Genomic DNA, 12,714 nt, shown 5'->3' with positions numbered 1-12,714 from the left:
TTTTTATTTTCGATTGGCTACAGAACAAAATGCTGTTAATTTTTCTAATAACTTGCCTAATTACCCCAACTTGCATAGTTAACCAAATTAACCTAGTTAAACCTTTAAATAATAGTAATAATAATAAGAATTTATTACATTTATATTGTGCTTTTCTGGATACTCAAAGCGCTTTACACATTTTTTTTTTTGGGCGGAGGGGGGTGAGGTGTAATCTCCTCATCCGCAACCAGTGTGCAGCATCCACCTGGATGACACGATGGCAGCCATATTGCGCCAAATTGCTCACCACTCACCAGCTGATTGGTGGAGAAGAGCCAGAGCGATGAAGCCAATTATGATATGGGAGTGGTCAGGAGGCCATGATGGACAGAGGCTGGTGGGCAGAATAGGCCAGGATGCTGGGATTAAACCCTACTCTTTTTTTTTTTTTTTTTTCAAAGGAAATTCCAGGGTTTTTAAAGACCACTAGGACTAGGCGAAAGGGCAAAAAAATTATGATATCAGTCGATAATTAGCACGATTAATGTCAAATCTTTATATCTGTTAATTAAAGGCTTTTCAGCATGCCAATCCCTTTTTGCAGGTGATTTAACACATTTCGTGAAATGTTTTAACTGTGACAATATAAATAATAAAATAATAAACCAGAGAACAATCTTTATTCACCTTTCGCTAAGCCCCACCCTCCTTAGTTACTGTTGTTACATCTGTCAAGTTTTCGTGTCTGGCACGTCTATTACAATATGTATGCGCCGGTGTCAGACATTGCCAGGGATATAATTAATCATTTTTGGTGAACAGGTGAGATATCCGAGAAAGCCAGACAAAAAAGGACTGCAGTATGCATTACAGGGGTATATTCACGACATATTAGGCAACCGATTCGAAAATAATTCAATCAAAATTGAAGCTAACTTAGCCTAGCCGCCTCATGCGCTGACCATTCAACAGCTTAGTTCATCCACAGCAGGAGAGGAGAAATTTAAAAATAATCCAATAATAACTAATTAAACTGTGATTTCCCTTTTTTAGCCAAAAAGCCTGATAGGCTATTGTTGTGCAATGAAATATAGCGTTACTAACTGATGAGGAAACACGCATGGACAGTCCTTCTACATAATTCACTCATAGAAAGAACAGCCAGAAAGACAAAATTGATGGATTTGTGCTGAATATTAGCATTGTTGACCCATAACAATGTTCAGCACCTATAACTGTCAGTATGTTTGTGTGCTCTTTATACCGTTTCTATTCTAATCAGCAGTTCAGTGGAAAAAATAAATAAATTTAATGCAAATCAAAGTTTAAATAGCAGAAGAAATAGATTTTTCCTACCAGCAAGACACCAAATATAAAAGCAGACACTAACCCGCAATAACCTCGTCACCAATGACTAAATCTCCAAAAGACCGACGAAAACATCAGTGAACTGTAGCTCTGACATGGACATGAGGGTTATAAATGACTGAAAAACAGCTGCGGGTGAGGTATATTGATCGCAAGTGCTCAGTTTGTGATCACATCTCGGTTTTGTTCTGTTGATATGTAATTTCAAATGTTCATAGCTTGAAACAATTGGAAATATGATTGCTATTAGTCTGACTACTATGGAAAGGGCTAAAACGGAGCAGTGCTCATAATATCGAGCGAGGGGGGAAGAAAAAGACCGATTGGAAACACAACCTGCTTTGTATTTTTGCAGGAAACACAGTTCAGATCTTTTTAGGATAAGAGGTGTGTGAGCTATTGCCGTCTATCACTGTGTCGGGAATATCGAAAACAACCAACTTAACCCCGCTCTTTTAGCACCCCTCACACAGCTTGATCAACGCTGGCATTTCTTCCCTTGGGTTTTAGATTTTGGAAAGGGAATAAAAATGCGTCCACGCATTACATAATCAAATGTATGCAGTTTACCTTGTCTTATGGAGTCACCCTCTTGACATCGCATATTGCGAGAAACCCTGTTATGCGCAGATCTCAGTTATATTCACAGGTGTTTTAACCAATTTTATCTGACAGACTGGCATGAAAAGGCCTATGCAGACTCTCGTTTAAAAAAAAATCGCGCACCACAGCCAGACATGCAGGGAGCCTCTCCATTCACACAACGAGTTTCAGAGCTTTCTCAAACTTCAGACCGAGTTTATTCTTTAACGGTAATCTAAGAATACTATCAGTGCTGCGAATAGTTTGTAAAGACTGTCCAGCTCATGCTGCTTATACCGCTTGATTAAATTAATTTAACTGAAATTGTGAAAACAGTTTAATGGATTGTTTTGGCGCTAAAGCATATACTATAGCGGATTTGTTTTTAAGCGCTTCACCTCAGATGTTTTTCATTTTTCTTGTTTATGTTGTAGATAACTGACCTACAAAAATACACTACAGTTAAGTTACACAACAAAATTCAAAAGCTACAAAACAAAATTCGTTGCGAACAGATACACTTTCAAAGAAAACTATATAAAGTTTATAGCCTATATTATTTGTTCATGCACGTCTTAATCAACTGCGGTGGATGATGCTTTGCTCCGTGGAAAATAAAGATTTAATCAATGATCCACAGTTGTAAACTGTCATATATTTGTTGCATTTTCAGTGTCATTATTCTTAAGATTTTGTCTTAAGCATCTGATTTCTCCTCGGGGATGATGTCCTTTAAATATATAAAGGCTGGTTCTTTTACCGTCGATGAGGGACAATAGTGGTTTTACAGATTTCAAAGAAAATATCTTAATATTAAAAAGGAAACATAAGCTTGACAACAAAAGTTCCTATCAATGTCATAACAAATGCCCTTAAATAACGCAGCTTGTAGTTTACAGCCAGCATCAAGTGTTTATTGAGATTGTGTTGTCTGTCATATCTTTCCTCTGTCTTTTCGGCGAGTAAGGCACGGCTTTCGAAAATGATGATATGAGACTCTGCTGGGTGGTTGTGCTGGTTTACCAACACTTGTTTGGGTCTGTAATGATATTATGATCTTCATAAGGGTGGCATTGTTTTAAATGATGAAACCGGTTTGTGGTGTTTTAGATTAGATTAGATTAGATTCAATTTATTGCCATCACACATGAACAAGTACAAGGCAACGAAATGCTGGTAATGGGTGATAACTCCTGCTTTCCTGCTTTTGATGGCACGAGTCGTCTGCGCAGTTTGCAGTGCACGTTGCTCTGTTTGGTGTCGGATTGCAAAAAATGCTCCAGACTACTAAAGTCTAGTGACGTTTCTTGTCAACAATGACTGTGACCTTTTTGACCTTTTTTTCTTACTCCTTCAAGCGCAGCTAACACTGTATGGCTGTAAACTTGTACTGTGTGCAGCATCCGGAAGGGCAGTCTGCAAAATGCCTGCACATCATTACGCATAGTACGTAAATATTATCGAACGCTTATCGAACTGTCATTATCGTTTTATCGAAAAAAAATTATATCGTGATTGAATTATCACCCAGCTCTAACGACTACAGAGAGTCAGGACTTCAGTTTAACATGTCATCTGAAAGACGGCGCTCACTGAGCAGTATAGAGTCCCCTTCACTATACTGGGGCATTAGAACCCACACAGACTGGTTGAGCGCCCCCTGCTGGTCTCACTAACACCACTTCCGGCTGCAACCTAGTTTTCCCATGTGGTCTCCCATCCAGGTACTGACCAGGATCAGGCCTGCTTACCTTCAGTGTGTGACCATGTAAAAGTTGTAGAGAGCTAGCTGTCGGCTAAATTACACTTTAAGACATGGGTCTCAAACTTGATTCCTGAAGGGCCACAGCTCTGCACAGTTTTGTCCCAACCCTAATCAAACACGGCTGATCCAAATAATCATGGTGTTCAAGATTACTAGAGACTATTAAGCAGGTGTGAGTTGGAGGAGGTTAAAGCTAAACTACGCAGAGCTGCGGCACTCCAGGAAATGAGTTTGAGACCATTGCTTTAAGATGAATACTAGTATCTAGCAAAATAAGTAAAAGCATTTTATACAGTGTCACAATGATAAAGACAAAATAAATTAGTTATTAGAAATTAGTTATTAAAACTATCATGTTTAAAATGTGTTAGGAGGAAAATTCGCTATTGAAACAACACAATATTTTAAAATACATCATTTATATATCACAGCGCAGCGGGTAGCACAATCGCCTCACAGCTAGAAGGTCGCTAGTTCGAGCCCCGGCTGGGTCAGTTGGCGTTTCTGTGTGGAGTTTGCATGATAGAGTTGAAGTCAAAATTATTAGCCCCTGTGAAATTTTCATTCCTTTTGAATGTGGTGGTGATTAACGGATTAGCCTTTGTGTACGTTAAACTAGCACACAGTTCACATAACTTTAGTTGCAGCAGTCTTGTTCTGTGCTGCAGGAATGCGGGGTTGAGAAGTCCTTAAAATTAATTAACCATGATGAATTAAAACATGGTTAGTAATGAAAATGGTTAATCGTTGCATCCCTATTGCCATGATGACAGTACATACTTTTTTACTAGTTATTTTGCAAGTTATTTTAGCATTCAGCTTAAAGTGGAATTTAAAGACTCAACTACATGAATTATTTTAACTAGGCAAGTTAATTAAGCAAATTATTGGACAACAGTGGTTTATATTGTTGTCAACCGAAAATATATATTTCTGAAGTTAATAAATATTGAGCTTAAAAATCATAAAAATGAATAAAAAAATGCTTTTATTCCAGCCAAACTTTTTCTTTTCTCAAAAAAAAAAAAAAAAAAAATGTATATTAGGAAATACTGTGAACATTTCTTTTCTCTGTAAAACATAACTTGAAAATTATATTAAAAATATAAAAAATGTTGCCTTTATTAATACATTTTTATTAAAACTACATAGGCCAATGACGTGACGCTCATTTTTTTGTGTCCATGTCATTTAAATCAATTTAAAAAGTTACAGTTTTAAAATAAGCAAATTACTTGCATACATTCCCTATTTTGAGGACCAAGTCAATTTTATTATTATTTTTTTATTATTATTATTTTATTATTAATTTAAATAAAATAAATATAAAATATAATTATAAATAGTTTTTTTTTTTAATTCATTTTAAGATAATTTTTAGGGGATTATTTCAAGAATGTCAATGTGGTGTAACAAAAAAAAAAAAAATAAATAAATAAATAAATAAATGGTACCAAATAGTTCATCTTGTTTAAAAAATGTGAAATTCTCAATAAAACATCTTATCAGATAGTTTGGCATAATTTTACGCTAGACATATTTAATAGTAGATAAAGGTAAATATAGCACAATTGTTCTAAATATTATAATTAGTTTGGGGAATTATGTCTGTCACCTCAAATTCCTCAAGCGTCAAGATGGTGTAACCGCCATTTATTGAGCCATTTTGTTAATATTGTGCACAAGACCATGAGATACGAAATTGCATCACAGAGAAGGACTCTTGATCAGACTAATTGCTGCGGCAAAGGTTATTAACTCTCTTTAAAATGCGAGATACTTTGACCTTTTAGGGTATAGTCGGGTATTATTAGGTATGCATGTCAAATGGTAAGACCCCAGGAATGCACTGATAATTGATCATTATCATAAAAATCAAAATTACATTTGAAATATTCCCACCAAGCCCATGTGCTTGCATAAATGTTGATGATAATGCCTGTCAAAATTGATTTTAAGTTGAAATGTCAAGCGGTCTAACTGGTTGCACCATTTGACTCCTATTGCACGTCTTTCTGTTAGGGGCCAGTTTAGTCATATATCATTAGTTCATGATGCTGGTGAAACATGCAATATAAATTAAACCACTATTTGGAGCTATTTGTGTTCATAGTGTTGCATTATTTATTTATTTTTGTTTGAAAAAAGTGGCACTTAATCCAGAACCTTACAAAAACTCATTAAAATGTACATTTAGAGATAACTCGAATAAAATAAATATTGGTGTAGTATTTTAAAATAAAGTATATTTTCTGTGTGTACACTTGCATGTCAACTAGGAGGAGTAAATTATTGAATATTTCACATTTTTTGGCAGTTGCACCATTTGACAGTTTTTTTGGTACATTCATCAGTCTTAACGTTTGTAAAAAATAGTGCAAATGTTATTTATAATTACATAAAATCAACATGAATACAATCTGTACATTTAAAAATACCTGACAGATGCTTTCAAATCAACTTTATAAAATATTTTAAAATTTCTCATCTTGCCACACCTTATTTGTCACTGACATACTGTTGTCTCCTAGTGCAGCTGTTGAAGCTGTAAAACAGTAGTTAAGCATAATAATCTAAATAATTGTTGGTTCATTATTGTACAGATGATTTTCTCCGTGCATGATGTGCTCCTCAATGAATCCGGCCGTGCTTTATTAAGGCCGTATGCTGAGACATTCGCAATCGCCAGCATTTTCTGCTCAGTCGCGGGTGCTCTGTTGATTCACATCACATCCCTAGGCCTCTGCGTGTCACGGCCAATCACATCAATGCTATGATGCGCCAGCGGATGAAGAGGAGGACGAGGAAGAAGCTGTGATAGTGAAACACGAGCGCCCGAAGGCTGAAACTCTCATCCCAAACCCCATCACAGTAATCATCGCTAATCCTAATAATCAAGCCTTCGCCGTGACCAACGGGGGCGTTACCGTGTTAAAAAAAAAAAGTGTTTTTGGAAGCAGGTAAAATCATTGTACTATTTAATATCACACACTTAAAACAGAACATAATCATTGCACTATACTGTACACTCTCAGAAATAAAGGTAAGTGAGCTGTCACTGGGGTGGTACCTTTTCAAAAGCTACACATTTGTACCTAAAAGGTCCATTTTAATACCTCAAGGGTACATATTAGTACCTGAAATATACAAAAGTGTTCCTCTTAAAATTTGAGGATACTAATATATACTTTTGAGGTACCAATATGGATCCTTTAAGTACAAATGTGTACCATTTGAAAAGGTACCACCCCAGTGACAGCTTGCGTACCTTTATTTCTGAGAGTGTACATACTCATTTGTAAATGGACATATCCTCTGCACATACACAGCTGAAGTCAGAATTATTAGCCCTCCTGAATTATTAGCCCCCCTGTATAGAGCTGTATCCGGGCCCCAAAAGATAGGCCTGACAAGTACATTTTGATTCACAATTTTTTAAAAGCCCGAACCCTTTTACAGCCAGACGTTATTCAAATGTGCACATGCACACAGCTCTTTTGCCTTTTTTTAAGAATGAGTCTTTTATATGTGTTAACAATTTATTCATAACAAACGTAGGCTATAGGTAGGCCCACACGGAATCTGCACGCGCAGAATCCCGCAGATTTCCCAGCCCATCATTGAGTCTATTTATTTACTTGAGTAAATGTGTGTAAATTTATATTTATTCAGTTTTTTAATTGATTACAGTAATATTATTGACTAATATGAAAAAATTCATATGATTTATGTACAATACAGTTTGTAGAGTAATTTTTTCTGTCTTTTAGTAGATTTATTATATGAGAGTCTTGCTTTGTTTACTAAATAAGTGGATCTAATTGTATTTGCATTGTAAAAAGTAAATAAGTTAAAAAGGTATTACTTTTTATTTCACATATTAAGGTTTTAGTTATGAAACTCCCAAAATAATTTCGCAAAAATCCGCAGATCTTTAACACAATTCTGCGCAGAAATGGCAAAAAATGTCCGCAGGTTCCATCTGGCCCTAGCTATAGGTCACTTAGAAGTTGGTACAAAGAAGTCCTTTGTAACATCATAACATCTCAGCCCTCTAAATAGGCCTATAAGTCTTTCTTAACAAATAAAATTAAAATAAATTTTAAGTTATGACTGGTATTTGGCAATAATGAAATTAAGCTAAAGGCTCTGCGGGATTTGTTGTGCCACTTCTCTTCACAATCCGGCCTTAAGGCAACGGTGAAGCTGAATATTAAAAGAATAACGCCAACATTAGCCTATAAACTCTATCTACATTATGTATTTTTGATTTAATTAATATATAGTTATAATTTGAAAATCCTTTACTCACAATATTAGGCTACATGTTTTTGTGGAGGAACATTATCGAATCCACTGTAAATGGATTTAGCGCGGTCCTACGCTCACTGATGTTGCCACTTAACACTCTTTCACTGCTGCTGCCACTGGTAGTGGCACAGTACTGTTCTGGCTAATTTTGCAAGTTTTGGGTAGGATCTTCCACCGGCCAAGAACATCCATTTCAATTTCCATGACGGTGGTTTCAATGTAGTGAGTGACCTCGTCATTTTCCCTGTCAGCTTGCTCTACATTTTCCCACTCCACGAAATTAGCTCTTTTTGACTTCTCCGTCATCATTTGTTACACCTTTGCTGGAATGGGTTTTGATGTTGTAACAATTTGATTAATTTCTAACGCTAATCGAGATGCATCACGTGACTGTTCATTTACCGCGCAAGTCGGAGCATGAGCGCAAGCCCAAATCCGGCCTGGCCCGGCCCAACCCCTCTGTCTAAAATGAAAGAAATTAAATCTGAACCCATCGGGTCCTATCAGGTTTCTTCGGGCTCGAGTAACGATTTTCAGCTCTACCCCTGTATATTTATTTCTCAATTTCTGTTTAACAAAAACAAAATGTCAATAAGTATTAATAACTCATTTCTAGTAAATGATTTCCTTTATCTTTGCCATGATGACAGTACATAATAGTTTACTAGATTTTTTCAAGATAATAGAATTTAGCTAAAAGTTCACCAAGTGATAAAGTGTTTCAGGTGTAATTTTGCCAATAGTGTCCATTTCTCCCCCAAAATACCTGAAATGCTAATTCCTTTGACCACAGTACACGTTTCCACTGTGGGATGGTTCATTCCAGATGTTGTCGGCACTTCTGGACACTGTTAACATAGGGGTTCCTTTTGGCTCAGTGCAGTTTTAACAGGCATTTGTGGATGTAACTACATATTGTGGTACTTAACAAAGGTTTGCCAAAGTAGTCCTGAGCCCATGTGGTGATATCGCTTATAGATGAATGAGGATTCTTGATACAGTGCCGCCTGAGGGATCAGAGATCACGGTTGTTCAGCTTAGGCATGCGCCCTTGTCCTTCACGCACTGAAATTCCTCCAGATTCTTTTGAATCTTTTAATGATGTTCTGCACTGTTGAAGGTGAAATATCCAAATGTCTTCCTATTTTTCTTTGAGGAACATTGTTTTTAAACATTTCAATCATTTTCCCACATATTTGTTGGCAAACTGGCAATCCTCAGCCCATCTTTGCTTCTAAAGGATCAGACCTTTCTTGGATGCTGCTTTTGAGCCAAGTCATAAATAACAATCACCTGTTTCAAATCATATCTTTATTTAAACAATTGACCTGATCACTAGCCCTAAATTGCTCCTGCCCCATCTTTTTTTGAAATGTGTTGCAGGTCTGAGTGACAGGAAAGGATGTATATTCACAAATGAAATTTAGTTGACCAGACAAAAGAAATATTTTGTTCGTATTGTCTACAATGAAATACAAGTCAAAGTAAATTTAAAAATCAATTCCATAAATTCCATACTCTCCTAACTTTTTCTAATTTGGGGTTGTACATCCATCTGTAAATATTACCCATAGTTGCCTATAATTGCGTTCATACTGATATCCGGCACTTGCCTCTGTTGAACTCCTGGTTTGACCTAATAATGTCAATAAAGTTGAAACTAATCTTCTATAATCTAAATAAATAAAGAAAGGCCTAAATTAAGAGGACAGTCCCTCCCAAGCGTGCGTTCCCAAAAATAAATGTGCACTGTGTAGCTCGCTATTTCCTGAGACATGGGTCGATTGGGAGACAGCGGTGTCAAGAGTGTCTCGGTTCTTTCTTAATAAAGCTGTCCGAGAGCGATTGGTTGTTTTTTTTACGTGGAAAGACAGCGACATATGCTGTCTCAACTCTCACTTACTTAGGGATGACATCAGATTCGAAATAGGCCCGTATATGTCTGACAGTCGGTGACAGAACAGCTATTTTGGATGAGACTGGCTTTCTAAATGATGCCTGAATTACAGTCATTAATGCAGGATGCCTGTCATTCTGTAGTCCGATTGGGGTGGAATTGTGGTTTGGATAAAGATGAGAGCTTGGATTTGGATGGTATAGGATATTATATGATTGTGGGCATCATTTTAAGTTATTGGTCATACTAGCTTCACTAACTAACACAGGGTGGTCATGTGTCTTTAAAGTACACATTGCTAGTTTTGTGATGAACAATTCATCTGTGCAGGTCATTAAGAAAAAAAAAACTGTTGTTTGCCCTTGTAATCTTTAATTAAAATCTGAAAGTGCACTTCCTGTTTGTTTTCAGTTCAATTCTCAGATATAGTCTGTCTGAGGTATTGGGTGTGGCTAACATGCTTAACCGCGCCCTTCCAGCTGTCAGTATTGAAAACAAGCAGAAATGGTGAGGAGGAGGTGTCTGTTAGGTTGTAAAAACTCTCCCCAAACCCTTTTCCCGATCTTTTTGAAAGAAATCCCTACTTTACTACATCCAATCAGCTCGCAGTAGAAAAAACAAGCCACGCCCACTGTTTTCACAGTTAATATTGTTTTTTAATATTCTCGAAGTCCAGACAGCGCTCCGGATCCAGATCGCAAGGGTATTCAAACTGGACCGAACTCAATTTCGTATTGAAAGACCATGCGTAAACGATTCAAATTGTGGATTTCCTTCCTTGATAAATGTATAAACCTTGTAAATCAACAGTTTTGTTGTTTGCATTTTTGTAAAAAAATAAATAAATAAATAAATAAATACGGGCCGAAATAAAATCAAAGGCAAAATATTCAAAGAGTTTCTGTGTGACACTGTTGTCATGACATCCAGTGATTTATTTATTGATTTATTAATGTAGAGAGAAGAGTGTTTTACAGTGTTTTAACCACTCACCTGTGGCAGATTTGTCAGCTGCACATCCATGATGTGAATCTCCCGTTCCACCACATCCCAAAGGTGCTCTATTGGATTGAGTCTGGTGACTGTGGAGGCCATTTGAGTACAGTGAACTCATTGTCATGTTTAAGAAACCAGTCTGAGGTGATTCACGCTTAATGCGTGTTATCCTGCTGGACGAAGCCATCAGAAGATGGGTACACTGTGATCATAAGAGATGGACATGGTCAGCAACAATACTCAAGTAGGCTGTGGCGTTGACACTATGCTCAATTTATACTAATGGGCCCAAAGTGTGCCAAGAAAATATCCCCCACACCATTACACCACCAGTAGCAGCAGCCTGAACCGTTGATACGAGGCAGGATGGATCCATGCTTTCATGTTGTTGATGCCAAATTCTGACCCTTTCATTTGAATGTTGCAGCAGAAATCGGGACTCATCAGACCAGGCAACGTTTCTCCAATCTTCTATTGTCCAATTTTGGTGAGCCTATGTGAATTGTAGCCTGTTTCCTGTTCTTAGCTGACTGGAGTGGCACCCGATGTGGTCTTCTGCTGCTGTAGCCCATCTGCCTCAAGGCTGAACATGTTGTGTGTTCAGAGATGCTCTTCTGCAGACCTCGGTTGTAACGAGTGGTTATTTGAGTTACTGTTGCCTTTCTATCAGCTAAAACCAGTCTGGCCATTCTCCTCTGACCTCTGGCATCAACAAGGCATTTGTGCCCACAGAACTGCTGCTCACTGAATATTTTCTCTTTATCAGACCATTCTCTGTAAACCCCAGAGATGGTTGTGCGTGAAAATCCCAGTAGATCAGCAGTTTATGAAATACTCAGACCAGCCCGTCTGGCACCACCAACAGCCATGCCACGTTCTAAGTCACTTAAATCAGCTTTCTTCCCCATTCTGATGCTCCGCTTGAACTGCAGCAGATCGTCTTGACCATGTCTACATGCCTAAATGCATTGCTATGTGATTGGCTAGTCAGAAATGTGTGTTAACAAGCAGGTGTACCTAATAAAGTGGCCGGTGAGTGTGTTTATTCATAAGTAAATATGACAGGCTCAAAAATCGTCTGAAATCCGCTGATCTCTGTGCGTGCAGATTCCGTGTGGGCCTACTATCAGTAAAAGGATGTTCAACAAAATCTCAAAGGGACTTCTTGTCCTATTATGAATGAAGAATATTAAACTGCGAACTTCAATCCCAGGTGACCGTCATCACACGAGTACACCTGGCCTCTGAATTTAAAATCAAACACTTCTTCTCAAAACACCCCCCCCCCCCCCCAAAAAAAAAAACAACAACCAAGTGTTTCCTAATTAAATTTTGCGGTTATGCAAATGATTCATCCAATTTAGGGCTTCATTAAATAATTGACTTCTCTTCAGGGGAACAACTTCCAGACATTGCGGATAATTGAGGGCAGTTCCAGGAGAGCAAAGGGACAGCGAGTAATCCATTCTGCTCTTCATTTCAGCCGCTTTCATTCCGTGCCCACTTTTACCTGTAGTCTTTCTAATATCTGAATTAAACGATTAATACCATCGCATTTGCTTGCAATTCTTGTCCTTACCTGACCTTGCGTTCTGCAGCGACTGGCAACATCTCCAGGTGTGTAGCCGTCACAAAGCATGCAAATACATATTCAAATGAATTCATAACTTATTTACGCAGAGTGAGCACATTATAAATGCTAATACACCCACATGAAACACTGCCTCATTTCTTTTGTATTTATTTATTACATTTTTTTGGGGTGGTCGCAGCGAACAGCTACTAAACGGTGATGATGGAAATGTATTGCTTA

At 37.5% G+C, this 12,714-nt stretch overlaps 1 protein-coding gene across 3 annotated transcripts in view; it reads left to right on the top strand.

Annotated features, from left to right (window-relative positions):
• Positions 1-12,714, top strand: part of LOC130228825 (mucin-2) — a 261,167-nt gene that overhangs the window by 45,131 nt on the left and 203,322 nt on the right. The window lies entirely within an intron of this gene.

The sequence above is a fragment of the Danio aesculapii genome, chromosome 5 (genome assembly GCF_903798145.1).
Source record: "Danio aesculapii chromosome 5, fDanAes4.1, whole genome shotgun sequence".
Taxonomy (NCBI): domain Eukaryota; kingdom Metazoa; phylum Chordata; class Actinopteri; order Cypriniformes; family Danionidae; genus Danio; species Danio aesculapii.
This window is presented reverse-complemented; position numbering and strand designations above follow the sequence as displayed.